The sequence below is a fragment of the Giraffa tippelskirchi genome, chromosome 8 (assembly GCF_054371585.1).
Source record: "Giraffa tippelskirchi isolate mGirTip1 chromosome 8, T2T-mGirTip1v1.2.pri, whole genome shotgun sequence".
In the NCBI taxonomy this organism is placed as follows: domain Eukaryota; kingdom Metazoa; phylum Chordata; class Mammalia; order Artiodactyla; family Giraffidae; genus Giraffa; species Giraffa tippelskirchi.
In genome coordinates this window covers 32731079-32754800 of record NC_137282.1, presented here as the reverse complement: position 1 = coordinate 32754800, position 23722 = coordinate 32731079, and the positions used below count along the sequence as shown (strand labels likewise).

The 23722-nt window shown below is 36.2% G+C and overlaps 1 long non-coding RNA gene across 1 annotated transcript in view; it reads left to right on the top strand.

Moving 5' to 3' along the window:
* The first annotated feature begins 355 nt into the window (after positions 1–355).
* LOC145518167 (uncharacterized) overlaps positions 356–23722 on the top strand; it is a 42835-nt gene continuing 19468 nt past the window's right edge. Inside the window, exon 1 of the long non-coding RNA XR_014062669.1 lies at positions 356–442. This is a non-coding gene — a long non-coding RNA (uncharacterized LOC145518167). The remainder of the gene's footprint in view (positions 443–23722) is intronic.

Sequence of the window (23722 nt, the reverse complement as noted above, 5' to 3'; positions counted from 1 at the left end):
AAAATCTGTGAATAAAGTACTTAATTTCTCTAAACTTTAGTGTCTTAGTCTATCAAATGGACAAAGTTTATATTTCATGTAGTGTCCCCATGAAAATTGGATATTTTAATCTATGGAGTCCTTATACAGCATAACCTAAGAGATGTTTTGTGATTGTGGCTATAGTTTTTATTGTTCCTTGTAATTTTGGTCTGTGCTACTAACACAGAAGAAACACAGTATCTTTAAAGAGCCATAAAACACGCTATGCCTATATCTGTACTATTAATACAAAAGAAATTAGACATATAGAAGCATATCTTGTTTTCTTGCTGTCTTCACAGATAATGATTTTTTTTTTTTTCACAAATTGAAGATCTGTAGGTACCATATTTTGAGCCAGTCTGTTTGGATTATTTTGCCAACAGCATTTGCTTACTTCATGTCTCTGTGTTACACCTTGGTAAGTCTCACAATATTTCAAACTTTTAGAATTATTTTACTTGTTTTGGGGATCTGTGATCAGTGATCTTTGGTATTACTATTACAAAAGATTATGACTTGCTGGAAGCTCAGGTGATGGTTAGAATTTTTAGCAGAAAATTTTTTTTTTTTTTTTAATAAAGTGTGTATGTTCTTTTTCGGGCTTCCCAGGTGGCTCAGTGGTTAAGCGCCCGCCTTCCAATGCAGGAGACAAGGATTTGATCCCTCAATCAGGAAGATCCCCTTGAGAAGGAAATAGCAACCCATTCCAATATTATTGCCTGGGAAATCCCATAGATAGAGGAGCTTGGTGGGCTACATTCCACGCAGGTGCAAAAGAGTCAGATACAACTTAGTGACTAAACAGCAACAATGTTCTTTTTTTAAAACACACCATTTCACACTTAATAGACTACAGTATAGTATAAACTTAACTCTTCAGTGCACTGGAAAGCAAGAAATTCAGCACCTTGGTTTATTGTGATATTTTCTATATGGCAGAGGACTTAGAACCTGCACTATCTCTGAGATCTGCCAATACAGGCTTATGAGTGTGTTAATACATCAGTAAGTGTGAGTTGAAGACCTAGTGTGAGATCGTCTGGAAAGACTGGACAGCAGGAGGAAGGAAAACTAAGACTCAAACCTTTAGGAACACCTGAACTTAAGAAATAAGAGAGAAAAGTGAAAACGTGCTTGAGGACGATTAGTCTGAGAGAGGGGGGAAAAAAGACAAGTGAGTGGGTGTTAAGAAGCCACAGGAGTTGATGAAGAAGAGAGTGATTAACATTTTAAATAATGCAGAGGTATAAAGAAAAATGAGAGCAATTTGTCAATTTAAAGATAGTAGAAGGGTTTCAGTGGTGTGGTAGGATCAGAAAAGGGCCAGAAATTACTGAGAGGTCTGGAAGGGGAGACCATGAGACTAGGCTAATCATTGTCTTTAAAGTATAAAGGCAGTACTCATAATTAGTGCAAAAGGTCATGGAGAATAACAGGAAAGGGAATCGAAAGGGCAGGGGGATGAATTAGTTTTTCAAACTTTCAAAATGTTATGATGGCCTTGTTGATGTCTTATTACAATCTCTATGATTAATAAGGTTGTCAACAAAAATGAGATGAAATATACAAATATCAGGAGCAGTATATAAAGAGGAAATGGCAGAGTGTGCTCAAAAAGCCAGAAAACAGAATGAATTTCTTTCATTTGTTTTAACACCTTTATAGATATGTAATTTACATACTACAAAATCCACCCATTTAATGTGCACAATTCAGTGATTATTCATGGATTTAAAGAGCTGTGCAGCCATCACCATAATCTAATTTCATTCCCTCTCTTGCTATCCCTACCCAGTTGTAGGCAAACACTAATTACCTTGTTTTCTATAGATTTGTCTGTTCCGGACATATCTTATAAATAGGATCATGGGCTATTTTGGTCATTTCTAATGTACTTCTTTCACTTAGCATAATGATTTTTTATATATCCATGTTCTAACAGGAATCAATTCTTTATTCTATTATTTGCTGAATAATCCTCCATTGTATGGAATCCCAGATTTACATCAGTTGGTGAATATCTGGGTTGTTTCTGTTTTTTGGATTTTTTGAACAATGCTGCTATGAACATTCATGCACAAGTTTCTGTGTGAATGTATGTTTTAATTTTCTTGGGTTTGTAACTAGCTGTAGAATTTCTGGGTCACTTGGAAATTCTGTGTAACATTTGGGCAACTCCATTTTTCCATTCCCTCCAGCCCTAAATGAAAGCTCCAATTTCTACACATTCTCTTTCTCCCTTATTATTTACTTTTTTTCTTTTATAAAATTATAGAATGAACTAGTTTTTATATAACAGGGAAGTTATAGTTTTATACAATATGCTCATTGTGTTTTTCTTTAATCTGCTGATATTTTTTCAGTAAAGTGGCCCTACATTTAAAGCCATCAGTTCAATTGTTAATGAGAAAATATGCCTATTCAGTACGCTGTTTTCTCTGGGATTACAGATTTGGGGGGACACTGCTGGATATCTAAAATATACATATAGTTGTGTCTAATGATAATGGGAGATCCATTTGGCAGTTGTGTCAGTGTTAATAGAGTAATCCAGTTTGTAAGAATTTAAAGTGTCATCGATGGAAACTCTGTCCCGTGGTTTCCAGAGTGTTGGGCAGCGGTGTTAGATGCACAGGACTGTTACCAATGGAGTGGTGGCTGTGCCCCTGTTTGATTTCTTCTGTTCAATTTTTGCTATGGTCCTCCATATGTCCTGGCATTTCTTGTTTCTGTCCTTTTTGGGAACCTCATTCTTCTTCTGCTGGCTGATTCTGGGAACTGTTCTGAAACCTTTCAACATATTTCCTTTTTACATTAATCAGGGAATTCACTGTTCTTATTTGAAACTAAGAATCACCAGTCATAAACCTGTGGTATTATTTTCATGACTGATGAGCTAGGACACAAAAGCTATGCTTTCTATTCATGGAAAAAAGTGATATTAAAGGAAATATTAATTCAGCAAAGCTGAAGGAGATCCCTGACATGGATCCATTATAAAACTCCCAGAGAAATGAAAACCATTCACACAAAAATCTGTACACAGATATTTGTTAACAACCCCAAACTAGAAAGGACCAAGATGTTCTTTCGTAGGTGAGTGATGAGCTAATAAAAAACACAACAACTTGGTTCAGGCTCCAGAATGAAAAAAATTGCACTGGATGAAAAAAGCTAGTTCGAAAAAGTTATGTACTGGCTGATTCCATCATATAACATTTTTGAAATAACAAAATTCTAGAAATGGAGAACAGTTTACTGGTTGACAGGGCTTAGGAAGGAGGCATAGTGCAAAGAAACCTATGTGGTGAGGAAAATGTTCTGTATCTTGACTGTGTTGATGTCAATGTCCAGATTGTTATATGCACTACAGTTTTGCAAGCTGTTAACGCTGGGGGAAACTTGGTAAACATGCATATGATTTCTCTCTATTAATATTATAAAATTATGTGAATCTTTAGGTTAAAAAGTTTCTTGAAAAGGTGCATTGAGCAGTCTGTACTTTCTCATGAGAAAAAAAGAAAGACCTGATCTAAAATGACTAGAAACTTATTATTTTGATATGTGGATTTTCTAAAACAAAAAACAATTCATTATGCTTCATGCAGAGTTGCTTATGTCCCTATTTTTTTTTTTTTACCCACAGACAATGTGAGGTACCTTGGTTTTTTGGTGCCATGGAAAAAATACAGCTCCTTGGCACTTCAAGAGTGAGACTAGATAAAGAAAAATTTTCTGAAAAGCCTTCTTCAAACTGTAACATTCATTGAATATTTTGAATATCAAAGAGAAATGAAAGCCCCACAGTTTCTCTTTAATAAGTAAATGAAAGAACTAATAGCATCTATCAGTTGTGTGCATCCTGGCACGATCAATGAAGTATAATTTGGGGGGAACCCATTTGGAAAATTTCAGGGACCACTGACTTTAAAATATAGAAATGTTACTTTACTGATGAAAACATCATTTGAAAGAAAAACCTCAGACTGTTTTGTGCAGTGGAAACAATTACAGACTTGAAATCATATATGATTTTGGTTATTTGGTAAAAAGAAAGCTATAGCTCTGAATCATGATTTTTCATGAGCTTCTCTGTCATCAGAGATTCTGACAGATATTCTTAAAAGTATTTTCTTGCTATCCTAAACTTTGTCAAGGCACTTAATGTCAGGACCTTCTTAAGTATTTTGCTAAGAAATAAAATATGATAATATGATAATATATATAAGGTTTTCTTAAAAGCATCTTGGAGCACTTGGTTCAAATTCAGGTGAAACTTGTGGATTTTTTAAATTTTTTGGTGCTGTTGGTTTGGTTTTTATTTTGTTTTGTTTTTTTTAAATACAGCAAAATTATCAGGCTAATGTTAGAAGAATAAATTTGACCTGAATAATGCTTGGGTCATTTGTGTAAATAATGAAAAATCATCTTTAGTTAAAGCTCTGAGGTCATCATTACAATGGCAACCCACTCCAGTACTCTTGCCTGGAAACTCCCATGGATGGAGGAGCCTGGTAGGCTGCAGTCCATTGGGTCGTGAAGAGTCGGACATGACTGAGTGATTTCACTTTCACTTTTCACTTTCATGCATTGAAGAAGGAAATGGCAACCCACTCCAGTGTTCTTGCCTGGAGAATCCCAGGGACGGCGGAATCTGGTAGGCTGCCGTCTATGGGGTCACATAGAGTCAGACACGACTGAAGTGACTTAGCAGCAGCAGCAGCAGCATCATTACAATACTGCTGAAAACAAAGGTGGGAGCCATTGTGCAGGAAGAAAATAGAGTTTCAAATTTCCCAGTGTTTGAAAGTTAAGCCTCCAGTGGAATAAAATGAAAATGAGTAAAATGTTGTCTGTTTATTGATTGGAAAACTCTAGAAACATCTTAAAACACTGCAAACCATTATGAACATAAATTCTTAGATAACCTTAAATACGAAAAATAGATTCAGAATTCTTTCTTACTGACACAGCTGGGAACAGTGATGAAGAACTTGTTGAAGATAATTTCCTCAAATTGAAGACAAAGACAATAATGAGTTATAGCTTCAAAAGTGGATCCATCAGCCACATCAACAATGGCAATTTCATTTTTTTTAATGACATGTATTTTATAGTTGGGTTTTCTAATTCATATATCAGTGTTGTTGTTCAGCTGCTAAGTTGTGTCCAGCTCTTTGCAACCCCATGGACTGCAGCATGCCAGGCTCATCTGTCCTCTACTATTTGAAATTTGATCAAATTCACGTCAATTGAGCTGAGGATGCTATCTAACCATCTCATTCTCTGTCTCCTCCTTTTCCTTTTGCCTTGAATCTTTCCCAGCATCAATATCTTTTCAAGTGAGTCAGTTTTTTGTGTCAGGTGGCCAGAGTGTTAGAGCTTCAACTTCAGCATCAGTCCTTCCAATGAATATTCAGGACTGATTTCCTTTAGGATTGACTAGTTTGATCTCCTTGCAGTCCAAGGAACTCTCAAGAGTCTTCTCTAGCACTACAGTTTGAAAGCATCAGTTCTTTGGCACTGAGCCTTCTTTATGGTCCAACTCTCACATCCATATATGACTACTGGAAAAACCATAGCTTTTACTATATGGACCTTTGTCAGCAAAGTGATGCCTCTGCTTTTTAATACACTGTCTAGGTTTGTCATAGCTTTTCTTCCAAGGAGCAATTGTCTTTTAATTTCATGGCTGCAGTTTCTTATGAATACCAAATACAGAATATATGGCATATATTTTATGAAAACTAAGTCTAATGTTTGAACACTTTAGCTCCCCTTTTAGAAAAAAACAAACTGAAATCTCACAGAAATCAGTTTTTTGTGCAGAAATTAAATTTGTGGTCTTTTTTTTGCAATTTTACTTGCGAAATTTATAACAATTTATTTTCAAGAAGCAAAGAATTAATTGTATGAAAAATTAAAAAAAGAAAGCCAAATTACTTATAAAGATTATATTATGAATTCTCTACATGTGAAGAAATAGCTTTTAAATTGCAGTAAAATAAGCAAAAAAAAAAAAAGTCTAAATTCAAGATTATTTTAGGGATGGGACACATGCACGCTGTTATATATTGTTCCCAAATAGAATCAAGGCTCCACTCATTAAGAAACACTGATACACAGGTCATTGAAATGATGTTTTGATCTTATTTGTATGTCCATCTACTTCCATCTTCATACTCTACTATTTCTAGTCATCAGGAAGTCAGGGTAGATCCCTTTTTATTTTCTATTTAATGTCATCTTTCTTTTCTTTAATTTTTTTTTTTCAGAAAATGAACACTGTACCATAGGTGAGACCCTTGTTGCAGCATGCGGGCTGCGTTGCCCCACGGCATGTGGTATCTTTGTTCCCTGATCAGGGATTGAACCTGTGTCCACAGCAGTGGAAGGTGGATTCTTAACCACTAGACCACCAGGGACGTCCCCATGAGACAAAATAGACACTAGTTATGATTTTTGTCATGAGTGACTTACTATCTCATGAGGCAAAATAAGTCTTGGTGGTGGATTAGAGCAAAACTTTTATTGACTGAAGAACTATCTCCAAGGTATTATCTATGAATTGGCTGGCATGATACTGCAAAAAATATGGGGGTCGGGCAGAGACAGACCTTGTTCATTGCTTTCACCAATAATTTGGTTTATGTATGTGCGTGTTTTGTCTGTTAATGGTTCTATTTTATGTGGATATTGAAAAGCTAACAATAAAACGTATAATCAGTGACTATAAAATCTGTGGTCAGAGAAAAGGGAACCCTCTTACACTGTTGGTGGGAATGCAAACTAGTACAGCCACTATGGAGAACAGTGTGGAGATTCCTTAAAAAACTGGGAATAGAACTGCCATATGACCCAGCAATCCCACTGCTGGGCATATACACCGAGGAAACCAGAATTGAAAGAGACGCGTGTATCCCAATGTTCATCGCAGCACTGTTTACAATAGCCAGGACATGGAAGCAACCTAGATGTCCATCAGCAGACGAATGGATAAGGAAGCTGTGGTACATATACACAATGGAATATTACTCAGCCATTAAAAAAATACATTTGAATCGGTTCTACTGAGATGGATGAAACTGGAGCCCATTATACAGAGTGAAGTAAGCCAGAAAGAAAAACACCAATACAGTATACTAATGCATATATATGGAATTTGAAAGATGGTAACGATAACCCTATATGCGAGACAGAATAAGAGACACAGATGCATAGAACAATTTGATGGACTCTGAGGGAGAAGGTGAGGGTGGGATGTTCTGGGAGAATAGCATTGAAACATGTATATTATCATATGTGAAACAGAACACCATTCCATGTTCAATGCATGAGACAAGGGCTCAGGGCCGGGGCAATGGGATGACCCAGAGGGATGGGATGGGGAGGGAGGTGGGTGGGGGGTCCAGGAAGGGGAACACATGTAAACCCATGGCTGATTCATGTCAATGTATGGCAAAAACTATTACAATATTGTAAAGTAATTAGCCCCCAACTAAAATAAATAAATTTATAAAAAAAAAAAAATCTGTGGTCAGGAATTCTAATAAAAGACAATTCTGATTAAAACACATATGAAAGAAAGCTAAACTGCTGGCAAATCAGTATAGAAAAACACAGGAATCCCGGTCCCAATGATTAGATCATTTATAAACCTGTATCTGGAGTAAGAAGTCTCTCTGACTTTGCCTTTCTGCAAAGTAAACGACATTTACTGAACACTAATCAGATTTTTGAAAGGTGTGATAGCGCAGCTTTAAACTTAGAAACTATAAACCTCTTTTGTGGACGAAAGATTTAAAACAGAGAAAAAGCACAGGCCAATAGACTAGGATTGAAATCTGTGTATACTGGAATCCAGTGTGGCTGTGCACAAGTCACTAACTTCCTCTGGGTCCCCTCATTCCCACTCTGTAAACTAAGAAAGGTGCAACAGTTAGGAGTGTTTCAAAATAATATTTTAAACCTAAAATTTTATGGCCCTCCTTAAAGCACTAAACACCCATATGCTAAATTTTCTTTCTAAAGAGGAACATGAACATCTTTAGAAATACAGTTTTAATGTGGTCAAAATCTATTTTAATGTAATCATTACAACAATAAAAATATTATAGTTAGATATGACTACAAAAGATGACATTAGTTTTTGGTTTTATTATCAGTTGTAGTTTCTAGAGAAGTAAAAATTTAAAAATAGCAATAACATATGCAAGTGATTTACATAAAAGCATCCTCAATAAAGTGATATGATCACAACTGTTTCTAATTCACTAAAGCAGCAACAAAAAAGATTTACATATATAAGTGAACCATTTTGCTCTGCAGCATTGTAAATCAACTACTCTTCAATAAAATTAAGAAAGTTTAGCTGTATCACGCAATACAGTTAGGTTCACTGAGATGAAAAAAAAATTATAGCTACTTCATTGGGTGTTTTATATTTTACCATCAGTCTTTTGGTATATTTGTTAATATTTGATAATTAAGGAATTAGACAAAGATAGTTTTGTGGGTACTTTCTCATATCGCCACCTAAGCTACTACGTAAGCATTCACTGACCAAAGTAGTCTAGTCCAGATTTCGAGAGGGTCGTTTGTACTGTACTGGAAGATCACCTTGGATTTACAGTCCTGCCTGTGACTGCCTGGGTTTGACTTGAGCTTTATTTTAGTGGGCAGATTCTGGCACAAAAGAACACAGCAGGGTAAAAAGACAGAAGGAACAGGGCTACTAGGGAAGTTTTGTGCATAAAGGTAAAGAGGAGTGGTTTGAATTGCTAAAAGATGAGAGACTAAGCCACTTAGATCTTTTAAAGTACAGAAACAGTCATTTTTAAGCAAAAGCAAGGCTCGGAGCTTCAGAGAGTTCAGAGAACTTGGTCCTGGAGCTCCTGGTGCAGCCCCCTCCAAGGACTGAGAGACAGCGTAGGGCTCTCAGCTGTCAGGACAGACAGACGTCTCTATCAGATGGAGGCGGTCTGAGCTGGAGCGAGTGGTCCACAGCGTGACACCTGGGAGCTCGCAGCAGGCCTGGTGAACAAGGGCTCCCTGGTGTACTCTGATTTATCTCTATCTGTAAAGTTACTCCTGATAGAGTCTGAAAAAGAGACTGATCAAGAGCGTGATCACTTGAAATGCTTTCAGACTGTCCCCACCTCCCTCAAGCTATTGTCCAGGGCTGCCCAGAAACAAAAGCATCAGAGGCTGGTCCGAGCAGTCTTTCCTTTCCTTTGACTGTGTTCAGTCGCTTCAGTCGTGTCCGACTCTTCGTGACCCCGTGGACTGTAGCCCACCAGGCTCCTCTGTCGATGGGATTGTCCAGGCAAGAATACTGCGGTGGGTTGCCGTGCCCTCCTCCAGGGGATCTTGTTGACTCAGGGATCAGACCCGTGTGTCTTCTGTCTCCTACACGGGCAGGCAGGTTGGGACCTCTGGAAAGGACTACCACCAGAACCACCTCTCACTTCCTGTGCTGGTGCAGAACTGCAGGTACTGACAATGGCATTTTAAAGGTCGTCTGGCCGATTGGCTGTCCCACCAATTGATGGTACTCATCATCTGAGAATTTATCGAATGCCGCTATGGTGCATGTGAATGTGAAAGTGTCAGTTGCTCAGTCGTGTCCAGCTCTTTGCAACCCCATGGACTGTAGCCCATCTGGTGCCTCTGTCCATAGAGTTCTCCAGGCAAGTATACTGGAGTGGGTTGCCATTTCTTTCTCAAGGCGATCTTCCCGACCCAGGGAATGAACCCAGGTCTCCTGCATTGGAGGCAGATTCTTTACCACCTGAGCCATCAGGGAAGTCCCTCTGTGGTACATGGTTGCTGACAAATTTCACATGCTCCTAAACAGGCAAGTGGATCTCCTCTCTTGATCATTAGCATGTGTCTTGTGCTGTGTTTCATTCCCTGATATCTCTGGAATGATCATATAACATCTTCATTTCATTATATTTCCGGTTGCCCAAAGTCCAAACTGTATTGGGTCTGTGATAGGATTAATGGGTAAAAACATGGGCATCATTATTTGGTTTCTGTTGGAATTGTCTATCATTTGTAACTTACCGAAAGATAGGACTGAAATAAAATAAAAGCGAGTATTGATTGTTTTGTTTCTGTTGGAATTGTCTATCTTTTGAAACTTATGGAAGATAAGACTGGAAAAAAAATAAATGCAAATACGATGATATTTTTAACACAAGATACTTGTAAAGAAATTCACCTCATGTATCAGGTTAGTTTTGAAAGAAGATGCATAAAGATGCTACAGAGGGCATGCATTCTGGATTTTATATTGTTGAATCCAAAGGCACTTACATATTTTGGCTTTGCTGTTCATAGACAGTATACTAAAGTTAGAGGCCCAGTTACTTAAAAGTATTATTTTACCAAGGTTTTAAACAGGGCAGGGGAGGATTAAAGATTTGAGGAGTAGTTGTAAAAAAAAAAAATAAATAAACTCAGGGATTGACACAGTTGAAGAAAATATATTATTTGTGAGAGAAGAATGATGTAGGCCAGTAGTAATTATGAAGAATTTTGTAGCTGAGGTTTTGTTTCCTCCTAAAGTCAGCGAAGACAATTTTTAAACTTACCCTCCAAAAATTCTTCTTACTGGAGATAAATATATACATAGTTTGCTTTTCATTACCATTCCCAAGACAGTAAACACCTAGGGAACTGAACTATGTCTTCTATACCACTGTAGGCAGCTAGTCAAGTAGGATATTGTTTGAATATAGTAGCTTTCAGTAAACATTCATTTATTATAAGATAAACTATTAATATTATTCCAATAATAGTAACAATGTGTTGGATGATTAAAATATATCTTTTAGATCCATTAAATGTTTTAACTTAAAAAAATCAATAATCCCATAAGGTTTATCCTATTTTTGATTTTAGACTTTTTGTGCATATGATTATTTTTGCCCTTGTAATATTGTCAGCTGGAAAATTGCACAACCTAAAAGTTGAGAATTATATTTTATTTGGCAGACATACTGAGGACTTCAGTCCAGGAGACAGCCTCTCAAATAGCCCCGAAAAACTGTTCTCAAGAGGTAAGGGAGGAGCCAGGATATATAGGAGATTTTGCAAGAAAGACCAGGTAGTTGGAAAATTAAAATATTACTATTAATTAAAGAAAAAACAGACATCTCAAGGTAATGAGTTTAGCACTTTTGTACATCTAAGAAGATGCAAGAGTCTGGACTCATTGAAATAATTCTTTGATATTAACTGTCTACGGCCAGGATCCTGTTTCTTTTTTTCCATCCTGAATCCCCTCAAGGTGCATAGTCTGGGGTGGCTACCGTGACTGACGGCTTGATGACCACAACATCCTTTGTGATACAGCAGGTGATTCCCTTTATCTACAGTATCTAGTTTCTCCCTACCAGTACTGCATTATTGTCTTTTGTTTTATTTTTCTATTTTTGCTTCATAAAACTTGTTCTAAGATTACTCCCAATATTCTGAAAGAGATATTCCCTTTCTAACTTTATTATCATTTCTATTTTACCCATATTCAAGATAGAAATATTCATATTATATCATTTATTTCCAGTTCACAATGCTTGGATAGACTGCATGAGCTCTTTTGAGAATTATGATTTGACAATTAAGAAGTGCCCAGGTATACTTCTTAAAATTTTTCAAATGTAGTGTTTAATGATTCCTTAATTAGAAAACCTTATCTTCTCAAATATTCCAGAAAATACTGGGACTTATGGAAAGAGAAAAATGCCATTCAGCCTACTGAGTTTGAGAGCTCAACATCTTGAGTTTTTATATCCTCTTCTGACATACTGTGTGCTTCTATCCCTAAAGAAAAGAACTGTGCTAAAATACATTCAAAACAAAGGCACCATTCAGTTTCTGACTGTGGAGGAGAGGGAAGCAGACATTTTCGCCGAATTTTCAGGTCATGATTGCGGCCTCATTGAGCCATTGTTTGGGATGCAGCCTTGGTCGGGGGACCAGAGGTGCTGAGGAAGGGCAGGGCTCTGCCCCACGCTTTCCCCCGGGAAGTGCAGCTGAAAGCAGAGCAGGAGGCTGGCCAACTGCACACTCACAAGTTGTTCACTGGGGTGCAGCTGTACTTGCTGTAATCAGAATTAAAAAGGAAGAGTTAAGTGTGATGAATATGTGGCATTTGTATCAATTTTATGAGATTTTAAGTGTTGATTTTTCAAATATGTAAATTCACGTTATCCTATAGAAAAACTGGCTCACTAAGCAGACTTCTTGTCCATCTGCTTCTAATGCTCTCAGAGAGATAAAGAAGCATCATGTGATAAGAATAAATGTCTACTTTGAATACATTTGTTAACTAATTATGATCCAACACAACTGGTTCATTCAAATTATTTGTAAGCCATGTTGATATGTTTTAAACAAGTTCTGATAAATAGCAAAAATCTTCTAAATGAACAACTGTTTTAGTAATAAATATTTTGTGAATAAGATTATGGCTATTTCAGTGAAGTTTTGTTGATTAACTTTTAAAAAAGTAATAAGTGGTTTTATGTCTTTACTCAACTATGTATGAAAGTATGAAAGTGTTAGGCCCTCAGTTGTGTCTGATTCTTTGTGGCCCCATGGACTGTAGCCTGTCAGGCTCCTCCGTCCATGGGATTCTCCAGGCAAGAATACTGAAGTGGGTTGCTGTTTCCTCTTCCAGAGGCTCTTCCCAACCCAGGGACTGAACCTGCATTGCAGACAGATTCTAAACAACTCTGTTTATTTTCCATATATTTTTAGGTACAGTTAAGATTCTCTCTCCTTTGGTTATTCTTTTAAATTAATTCTAACATCTAACACATCACTATTAATATGCACCATTTCCCTTGTGCAACAGGTTTGATGATGGGTGTGATATATTTGACATTATAATTCATATTTAAGATGCTAATAAGCTCATATTTATGTTTTAACACCTAATCCAATTTTGAAAGTAAAAATAAGAAATATTACTAGCACTGAATTTAAGCAATGAAAAATAAGTCATATATAGGTTCTGGGTTCCTTTTAAGCTGCCCATTCTTTTTTTTTTTTTTTATAAATTTATTTATTTTAGTTGGGGGCTAATTACTTTACAATATTGTAATAGTTTTTGCCATACATTGACATGAATCAGCCATGGGTTTACATGTGTTCCCCTTCCCGGACCCCCCACCCACCTCCCTCCCCATCCCATCCTTCTGGATCATCCCATTGCCCCGGCCCTGAGCCCTTGTCACATGCATCGAACATGGAATGGTGCTCTGTTTCACATATGACAATACACATGTCTCAATGCCATTCTCCCAGAACGTCCCACCCTCACCTTCTCCCTCAGAGTCCATAAAATTGTTCCATGCATCTGTGTCTCTTATTCTGTCTCGCATGTAGGGTTATCGTTACCATCTTTCAAATTCCATATATATGCATTAGTATACTGTATTGTTGTTTTTCTTTCTGGCTTACTTCACTCTGTATAATGGGCTCCAGTTTCATCCATCTCAGTAGAACCGATTCAAATGTATTTTTTTTAATGGCTGAGTAATATTCCATTGTGTATATGTACCACAGCTTCCTTATCCATTCGTCTGCTGATGGACATCTAGGTTGCTTCCATGTCCTGGCTATTGTAAACAGTGCTGCGATGAACATTGGGGTACACGCGTCTCTTTCAATTCTGGTTTCCTCGGTGTATATGCCCAGCAGTGGGATTGCTGGGTCATATGGCAGTTCCATTCCCAGTTTTTTAAGGAATCTCCACACTGTTCTCCATAGTGGCTGTACTAGTTTGCATTCCCACCAACAGTGTAAGAGGGTTCCCTTTTCTCCACACCCTCTCCAGCATTTATTGCTTGTAGACTTTTGGATAGCAGCCATTCTGACTGGTGTGAAATGATACCTCATTGTGGTTTTGATTTGCATTTCTCTAATAATGAGTGATGTTGAGCATCTTTTCATGTGTTTGTTAGCCATCTGTATGTCTTCTTTGGAGAAATGTCTGTTTAGTTCTTTGGCCCATTTTTTGATTGGGTCGTTTATTTTTCGGGAATTCAGCTGCAGAAGTTGCTTGTATATTTTTGAGATTAATTGTTTGTCTGTTGCTTCATTTGCTATTATTTTCTCCCATTCTGAAGGCTGTCTTTTCACCTTGTTTATAGTTTCCTTTGTTGTGCAAAAGCTTTTAATTTTAATTAGGTCCCATTTGTTTATTTTTGCTTTTATTTCCAATATTCTGGGAGGTGGGTCATGGAGGATCCTGCTGTGATTTATGTCGGAGAGTGTTTTGCCTATGTTTTCCTCTAGGAGTTTTATTGTTTCTGGTCTTACGTTTAGATCTTTAATCCATTTTGAGTTTATTTTTGTGTACGGTGTTAGGAAGTGTTCTAGTTTCATAAGCTGCCCATTCTTAAAGCAGTTTTTAATGCAAAACTATGGAGAAGGAAATGGCGACTCATTCCAAGATTCTTGCCTGGAGAATCCCATGGACAGAGAAGCCTGGAAGGCTACAATCCATGGAGTCTCAAAGAGTCAGACACGACTGAGTAACTTCACTAATGCAAAACTGGTTGAATTTTATTCATATACTTTGCATTAAGATAACACCTGGCTTGGAAGGTAATTATTTAGATAACCTTCATTAGTTAGAGTTCAGAAAAGAGGCAGGGCTTTAAAAAACATTTTCTAATGAAACAGGGGATTATTCCAAACCTATATTGGAAATGTTTGAATTATGTTTAAAATTGACACATTCAAGAAAATAAAATACTTAGTGATAGTAGAGATAATATATTGTTTTACACTCTTGCTGGCATCAGCCATTATGTGATCCTCAGCTTACAGTCTATATCTTCAATTCTAAGATGTCAATATCTGTACAAGGTACCATTGATTTAACATCGGCTTTCCTGGGGGAAAAACAGAAATGGCTGGCAAGTTGCTTTTAAAAATCCATTGTAGGATGCAACCCAAATTTAAGAAATGTTAAAATGTGAAGAAATATTGGTATTGGAATTGAGAAAATGTAGTAATGTACCTGTCTATTTACAATCTACGATATTCCAAATGAAGCCCACCATTTTGCTGCCAACAGTATTTCATCCAGAATGAATTTCCTTACCTAAAGCTATTATAGCTTTGCCAAGGTTGTCGTAAATATGTACATAATGATGAATCGGTACAGTTTGATATCAAGTTATTTTTTCTTTTACTTTTAATTTTTAATGTTTTACTGAAGTATAGTTGAGATATCAAGTTATTGTATTATCACTTTTCCTCTGTAGTCAAATTTGTCAATGTATGAAATATGTTTTGAAATATTCCACCAAATGGCAATGTCATGTTACTAGGTCTGAAGAATTGTCCTTTGGGATATAGGAAATTTATATATTACATTGATGAAATAAAAATCATGAGAACAAATAAATCATTCAAAATGAATTATTACTACCAGAGTCTTTCTTCCTGGTAAAGATTATTCATGAGCACAGTTTCAGGTGGAAAATGGAATCTGATTTTGTGAGATAGATTCTATTTAAAGTTACATGTTGATACTTGAATTAGCATAGCATAGAGTGAACCATTAAGACCAAAAAAATAATCTTATTAATAAAATAAATCAAATATGTTTATTAAGATATGAAGCCTTCTAGTAATAAGAGAAATAGATATGTTTTAAGAAAAAGGCATAGGTTATCCATATTACTTTTGCATTGGTGTCTTATTTACATGATATTTATATAAAATATTTTAAAATTTCTTAATTCAAGGTTCACACATGATATCAATATAATGATTTCCCAAAACACAGAACCTTGCTTACTTTAGGTGAGCTCTTAAATTGAAGTATACTATCAAACCAGTACTTAACATTGGGATATATAGATAAACACATATTTATCTTATGTGTTAGTACAAAATTGCCACTAAACTATTGTTTTTGTTGTATAGAACTATGCAAAGCAAGCAGAATGGAATGAATTCAAATTGCCTCAATTAAGGCTGTCTTATAGCTTTTCATTAGGCATGTACCAGCTTACGATACATATGGACCATAAAAGAGGCAGAATGAGGACCTGAACCAACATTTTGATGTTGTTCAAGTTTCTCTGTGGTGTCTGTACATATTGGTGAGTCTGGGTAGGACAATAACTGTTACTTTCTTTCCTCTAGTGAGTCATGGTTATGCTTAGTGTGTGTGTGTATGTGTGCATTTGTGTGTGTCTCCAATTACTAGATCTGGAAGTGTAATCATCAAGGTCACAGGAGCAGAAGCCCAAAGTATGAGGCTTTGGGGCATTAATTTATAAAAATAACTTTTCAACAATTAGCTATTTTACAAATAGCAATTTAATATTAAGTAAAATAATATAAATGAGAGAAAAATCCACTCATTTTTGATTATTTTAGCAATTTTTCTTATTTCCATGTTTCTTTACTTTTTGTCCTATTTACATATATTTTTCAATGTTTTCTTATTACAAGAGTAAAATTTTGTATTCTTCTTTTTAACCAAGTATTTTAAAATATAGGACTCTTAATGATTGTGTTCTGCAATAGTTATATAATATTCTTTTGAGATGATTTTAAATGTTTTTAAACAACTGGACCATTATAAAATTACCTGCCTCATATATTAACTATTTATTGATGCTGTGTGTAACCAGAATATTTTGTAGTCATAAATAAAACATAAATAAAGAGCAGTCATCAAAAACAAACAAACAATAATATGATGCTCAGAGTCAAAAAAATAAAGCAATAACATATGCTATAATATTCAGACATAGGGAGATGCCACTATAAGAAAAAGCAGATTGAAGAGAGGTAAATTAAGAATGTATGTTGAGAATGTTTTGGACTGGTTTATTTGTACCATTTTCACTAGAAGAAAAAATATATATATATTTCTCTTATATATTTAAACTTTGTAACTACATGTTCTATTGAGAAACAATATGAAAAGCATATTAAACTGTATATTGTATGAATTTACAATTTATTCTCACTTTTGATTCCTGCTGCCTGTTTGAATATATTCTTATTATCAAAAGTGTACCTTTGTGTTATTTGACTTTGTATTTGCAAAACACAGCTATTTATTATTGATGTTGGTTAATTATATTAAATAAAACATGTCATAGTCAACAACATGTAACGAATCAGTGTAATATAGTACATCTCCTTGAAACTGTTCAATGATTTATCATTTATTCTTATAATTTTTAGAATTATTTATATATATTTTCACATATATAAATATATGTATACACCTGTATATGGTTGTAGTGATAGTCTAAAGTAAAATAAGAAAATGATTTTGTTTTAAATACTACTCAACGGTAAAATGTTTGCCTCCCTTTGATAAACATAAGTAATTATTGATTCCATTGCCCTGTGGTGAAAAGATCTACTTAAAAAAGCACAGTATCAGATCATTGCTTATATCTACCAACAATTAAGATTTTGTTGAGCTTCATCTTCTCTTTTATATAATGAAACAGTTTTTGTGAATTTCAAACACAAAATGCACAATTACTAAATTATTTTTACCTCCACGAGTGTTCCAGGAACCCTACCACCCAGGTAGCAAGTTTTTACCTACGAAGTAAATACACGAAATGGGGCTTCCCTGGTGGCTCAGTGGCAAAGAAACTGCCTGCAGTGCAGGAGAAGCAGGGGACGCTGGTTCAGTCCCTGCGTCGAGAACATCCCCTGGAGAAGGGAATGGCAACCCACTCCAGTAATCTTGCCTGGAGAATCCCAAGGACAGAGGAGTCTGGCAGCTACAGGGACTCTACAGGTCCATAGGGTTACAGAGAAGCGACTTAGCAGGCACGCACACAAATACATTAAATACTTTACTTACTAAGAATCATGATTAGGCACAGTAAGAATAAATGAATTTGACAGAAGCAAGACAATGGGAAAACTCAGAAGAATCTAAAGATAGACTCAATAAAGTTAAGATTAGAAATTAGGTAACAAATTCATTAACCAACCACTAGATAACCTTTCTATCTATTTGTAATAAATGTGGGATATTTTCATGGATGGTGATTGCATTTTCAAAATATTAGAAAAGCTTTGAACACCTCTTGGCTGGTAGCTTTTAAAATCTGGATTATAATTGTGATGTTTTGTTATGTACCTTGAAAAGAGGTAATTGACCTCCAGAGATCATAATTTCAAGATTATTTCAAAGATTTGTAACTACAAATGTATAAACTCTGAAGAACTTGTGTAATTTTTAGTCTTCCCTCAACTAAGTATGGGATTAGATTAGCTTCAGTATCCACATGTGTACTAAGAATCTGTGCTCTGGAAAAGTAAACTTTTAAGAATAAAAGGAAGAATCTGAAATGGGAATAGAGAGACAGATTGGTAGGGAAAAAACATAAAGCCAAGAAACTGGCTCTCCCATTAAAAAAGATTTAGTTTATATTCAAGGAAACTTTTCATATTGTTCATGGGGTTCTCAAGGCAAGAATACTGGAGTTGTTTGCTCTTCCCTTCTCCCGTAGGCCACATAGCCTGGCATGCTGCAGTCCACAGGGTTACAAAGGGTCAGACATGACTAAATGATGGAACAATAATGAGCAATAACAACAAGGAGACTTTATAAATCAACTAGTAGTCATTGGGGTAAAGGGTGTAAGGAAGCAAATACCAGTTTTGAATCCCCAACTTGTGACCTAGTTCCAGGGTTGCAAGTTGGGGCTGAGCTGGAAGAGTTAAATGCATGCTATGTTTGTACCAATTATAAACCAGAGTGTGTGTGTATATATATACATGTATATGTGTTTATATATATATATATATATATATATATATGCAATTTATGTAAATATTCAAAATTCAGAGATTATAAACTTTAAAGTAGAACAATGCATTTGACTAAGATTTAAAACTTCTGAATGGTAAAGAAAGTAGTACATATATATAAATGAAATTATATGTGTATGTATATCTTTTTCTATATTAAATACATGTATATGTATTAAATACATGTTATATGTATATCTGTGTGTATGTGTGTGTGTATAACAGAAAAAGTGTTAATAGACCTAATTGTACATATAGCTCATGCAAAGCAATGAGAATACATCCAACAACTCATTAGAAAAATGGTCAGAGAAATAGGGGATGGGGTAACACATTTAAAAAGAAAGAGTCACATCATTTAAAAGAATGAACCTCAAGAATATTAAGTAAAAATATACAGGGGTTAGTAATTATGTAATAGATAAGGTAGCATTTACTGGCTTTAAGTAGAATAGGAAGATTGGCTTTTGAAATACTTTATCTAAATTGGAAATGTGCATATATTTTGTCATATCAATTCTAGTACTTGAATTTGAAATGAGTAAATATTGAACCAGTGTTCAAAGACACCAAGATCTTCATTTCAGTGCTATGTTGAATACTTCTAATTTTAGTATCATTATGTGATAGAATATACATACTGAAAACAATCATGAGGATATTGAAATGTATTATGTAGATCAAACTTTATTGATATGAATGTTGGTTATGCTATATTTTATAGTGTGAAAAGCCACATCATAAAATAGAATACCTATGGTTTTTAAAGTAAGATTATTAATATGATTATCTAAGATAGGTGAGGGAATATATCTGGAAAGTTATCAAAGTAAAACTCTGGGTAATTGGGGGGAGGGAATTCCTTAACTCAAAATATAAATCAGGGTGAGATGTGTGAGGGAGAAAGATCTGATTATGTAGTGTGATCAAATCCCAGAGAGGAATATTTGAGCAGATATTAAAGGAAGTGAGGGAATAAGAATTGAAAAAGGGAGTAGAGAGGACTGTGGTAAGAAAGTCCATGAAAAGCAAGAAGGAAGTGCAAAGGCCATGTGGTGGAGACATGCTTGTTTGGCTTAGGGGTCTGTTGTGAAGATAATGGTGGCGTGTACCACACTGATAATTTTGGAAGTGATGAAAATTGACAGGATTCTGAAAATACTGTGAATGTAGTTCCAGATGGATGGCTGGGTAGTTGAATGTCCAGGGTGAAAGACAGAGTTCCAAAGTTTCAGACTGGGGGTGTATTCCTAAATTTATTTAATTTAAATGAATTTAAATTTGTATTCAAATGGCCATACATGGCTACTGTTAACCGTATTGGACAGTGCAGCTCCAGGCAATGAGGACGTAAAGGGGACAGAAGTCGAAGACTGAACTATTATTGGTCACCTGAAGTTAAGCCCTTAGACATGGAGTTGGATGAAACAGCACAGGGGACAGAAAGCAGTGAGGTGGCAGAATCTGAAAGGGGGCCTGGCTCCTTATCGGTCAAGTGGAGAAATCATTTCAGGATGAATTCAGAAGGGGCTGGTCCACTGGGTCAAGTGCTGGTGGGCAACTGGGTCAGACCATGAGTAAGACTTGACTGCTGGATGTAACAGTGAGGATGAGACTTTCTGAGACTTCTTCATCTTGGCAGGTCTCTTGAGCTGGTCATTTGGGGGAAGAGAGAAGCCAGTCTTTCCTTTGTGTGTGTTGCTGCCTTCTGTTCCTTAATTACATGGCAAAGCCTTTGAACATTTTTTTTTTTTTTTGCCTTTGCTATCTTTTGTATGAATAATTGCCTGATGCACCAGGGTTTTGTGTTTACTATTTTAAAGGTTTGGAAATATAAGTATTTTATAAAATTTATATATTTATATATATACAATGAATTTATAAAATATTTATATATTTATAAATATATAAAATATATTTTTAAAAAATTATATTTCTAACCCTTTAAAATAGTAAAAAAATTCCCCACTGGATTAGGTAATTATTCATACAAAAGATACCAAAGGTTTTTCCAGGGCAGAATACTGGAGTGCGTAGCCATTCCCTTCTCCAGGGGATCTTCCTAACCCAGGGATCAAACCCAGGTCTCCCACATTGCAGGTGGATATTTTACCAGCTGAGTCACCAGGGAGACAGAAATATAAATATTTTAATTTTAGTTATCATTTATCCTTATAACTGTCGCATCATTACTTAATAAATACATTAGTTTAAAAGATCATCAAAAATAAATACAATATTTAAAAGATGATTGAAACACGTGGTTCAAAACTAACAAACTATTTAAATTGTAAAATGGAAGAAAACTAAGATTCTTGTGGTTGGTGAGGAAGACTTTCAGCAGGGATCCATTATTTTAAAAGGGGGTTAGTCAGATGCTCAAATATAATACTAATGTTACCTCCACAATTAAAAATAATGATCAGCCAGTAATGTCTAAGGAACTCCACATTGCCAAGTGCAAAGTGCAGGTCGCTCAGTTGTGTCTGACTCTTTGCGACCCCATGGACTATACAGTCCATGGAATTCTCCAGGCCAGAATACTGGAGTGGGTAGCCTATACCATCTCCAGGAGATCTTCCCAACCCAGGGATTGGACCCAGGTCTCTAGCATTGCAGGTGGATTCTTTACAAGCTGATCCATAAGGGAATCCCCCTATTGCCAAATTCAGACTTAAATTGAAGAAAGTAGGGAAAACCATTAGACCATTCAGGTATGATCTAAATCTAATCCCCTATGATTATACAGCAGAAGTGACAAATAGATTCAAGGGATTAGATCTGATAGACAGAATGCCGAAGAACTATGGATGGAGGTTCATGACACTGTACAGGAGGCAGGGATCAAGATCACTCCCAAGAAAAAGAAATGCACCAAGGCAAAATAGTTGTCTGAGGAGGCCTTACAAATAGCTGAGAAAAGAAGGGAATCAAAAGGCAAAAGAGAAAAGGAAAGATATCTGAATGCAGAGTTCCAAAGTATAGCAAGGAGAGATAAGAAAGCCTTCCTTTGTGATCAATAAAAAGAAATAGAGGAAAACAATAGAATGGGAAAGACTAGAGATCTCTTCAAGAAAATTACAGATACCAAGGGAAAATTTTATGCAAAGATGGGCTCAGAAAAGGACAGAAATGGTATGGTCCTAACAGAAGTAGAAGATATTAAGAAGTGGTGGCAAGAATACACAGAAGAACTATACAAAAAATATCTTCATGACCCAGATAATCATGATGGTGTGATCACTCACCTAGAGCCATACATCCTGGAATGTGAAGTCAAGTGGGCCTTAGGAAGCAGTCACTATGAACAAAGCTAGTGGAAGTGATGGAATTCCAGATGAGCTATTTCAAATCCTAACAGATGTTGCTGTGAAAGTGCTACACTCAATATACCAGCAAATTTGGAAAACTCAGCAGTGGTCACAGGGCTGGAAAAGGTCACTTTTTATTCCAATCCCAAAGAAAGGCAATGCCAAAGAATGTTCAAACTACCGCAAAATTGCACTCATCTCACATGCTAGCAAAGTAATGTTCAAAATTCTTCAAGCCAGGCTTCACCAGTACGTGAACCGTGAACTTCCAGATGTTCATGCTGGATTTAGAAAAGGCACAGGAACCAGAGATCAAATTGCCAACATCCGTTGGATCATCGAAAAAGCAAAAGAATTCAAGAAAAACATCCACTTCTGCCTTATTGACTACACCAAAGCCTTTGACTGTGTGGATCACAACAAACTGTGGAAAATTCTTCAAGTGATGGGAATACCAGATCACCTGATCTGCCTCCTGAGAAATCTGTATGCCGGTCAGGAAGCAACACTTAGAACTGGACATGGAACAACAGACTGGTTCCAAATTGGGAAAGGAGTACATCAAGGCTGTATATTGTCACCCTGTTTATTGAACTTATATGCAGAGTACATGATGGAAAATGCCAGGTTGGAGAAACACAAGCTGGAATCAAGATTGCTGGGAAAAATATCAATAACCTCAGATATGCAGATGAACCCACCCTTATGGCAGAAAGCGAAGAACTAAATAGCCTCTTGATGAAAGTGAAAGAGGAGAGTAAAAAAGTTGGCTTAAAACTCAACATTCAGAAAATTTAGATCATGGCATCTTGTCCCATCACTTCATGGCAAATAGATGGGGAAACAATGGAAACAGTGACAGATTTTATTTTGGGGGGCTCCAAAATCACTGCAGAGAGTAACTGCAGCCATGAAATTAAAAGACACTTGCTCCTTGGAAGAAAAGCTATGACCAATCTAGACAGCATATTAAAAAGCAGAGACGTTACTTTACCAACAAAGTCTGTCTAGTCAAACTATGGTTTTTCCAGTAGTCATGTATGGATGTGATATCTGGACTATAAAGAAAGCTGAGCGCCTAAGAATGAATGCTTTTGAACTGTGGTGTTGGAGAAGACTCTTGAGAGTCCCTTGGACTGTAAGGAGATCCAACCAGTCTACCCTAAATGAAATCAATCCTGAATATTCATTGGAAGGACTCATGCCGAAGCTGAAACTTCAATACTTTGGCCACCTGATGCGAAGAATTGACTCATTGTAAAAGTCCCTGGTGCTAGGAAAGACTGAAGGAGGGAGGAGAAGGGGGCAACAGAGGATGATATGGTTGGATGGCATCACCGACTCGATGGACATGAGTTTGAGTAAGTTCCGGGAGTTGGTGATGGATAGGGAAGCCTGGCGTGTGCAGTCCATGTGGTTGCAAAGAGTTGGACAGGACTGAGCGACTGAACTGAACTGAACTGAGTAATGTCTAACTACTTTTAAAACCAATGATTATTCTAACTAAGGAAATAGCTTTCGCTAATTGTGTGGAAGTGTTTTTAGGCTAAAAGATATAA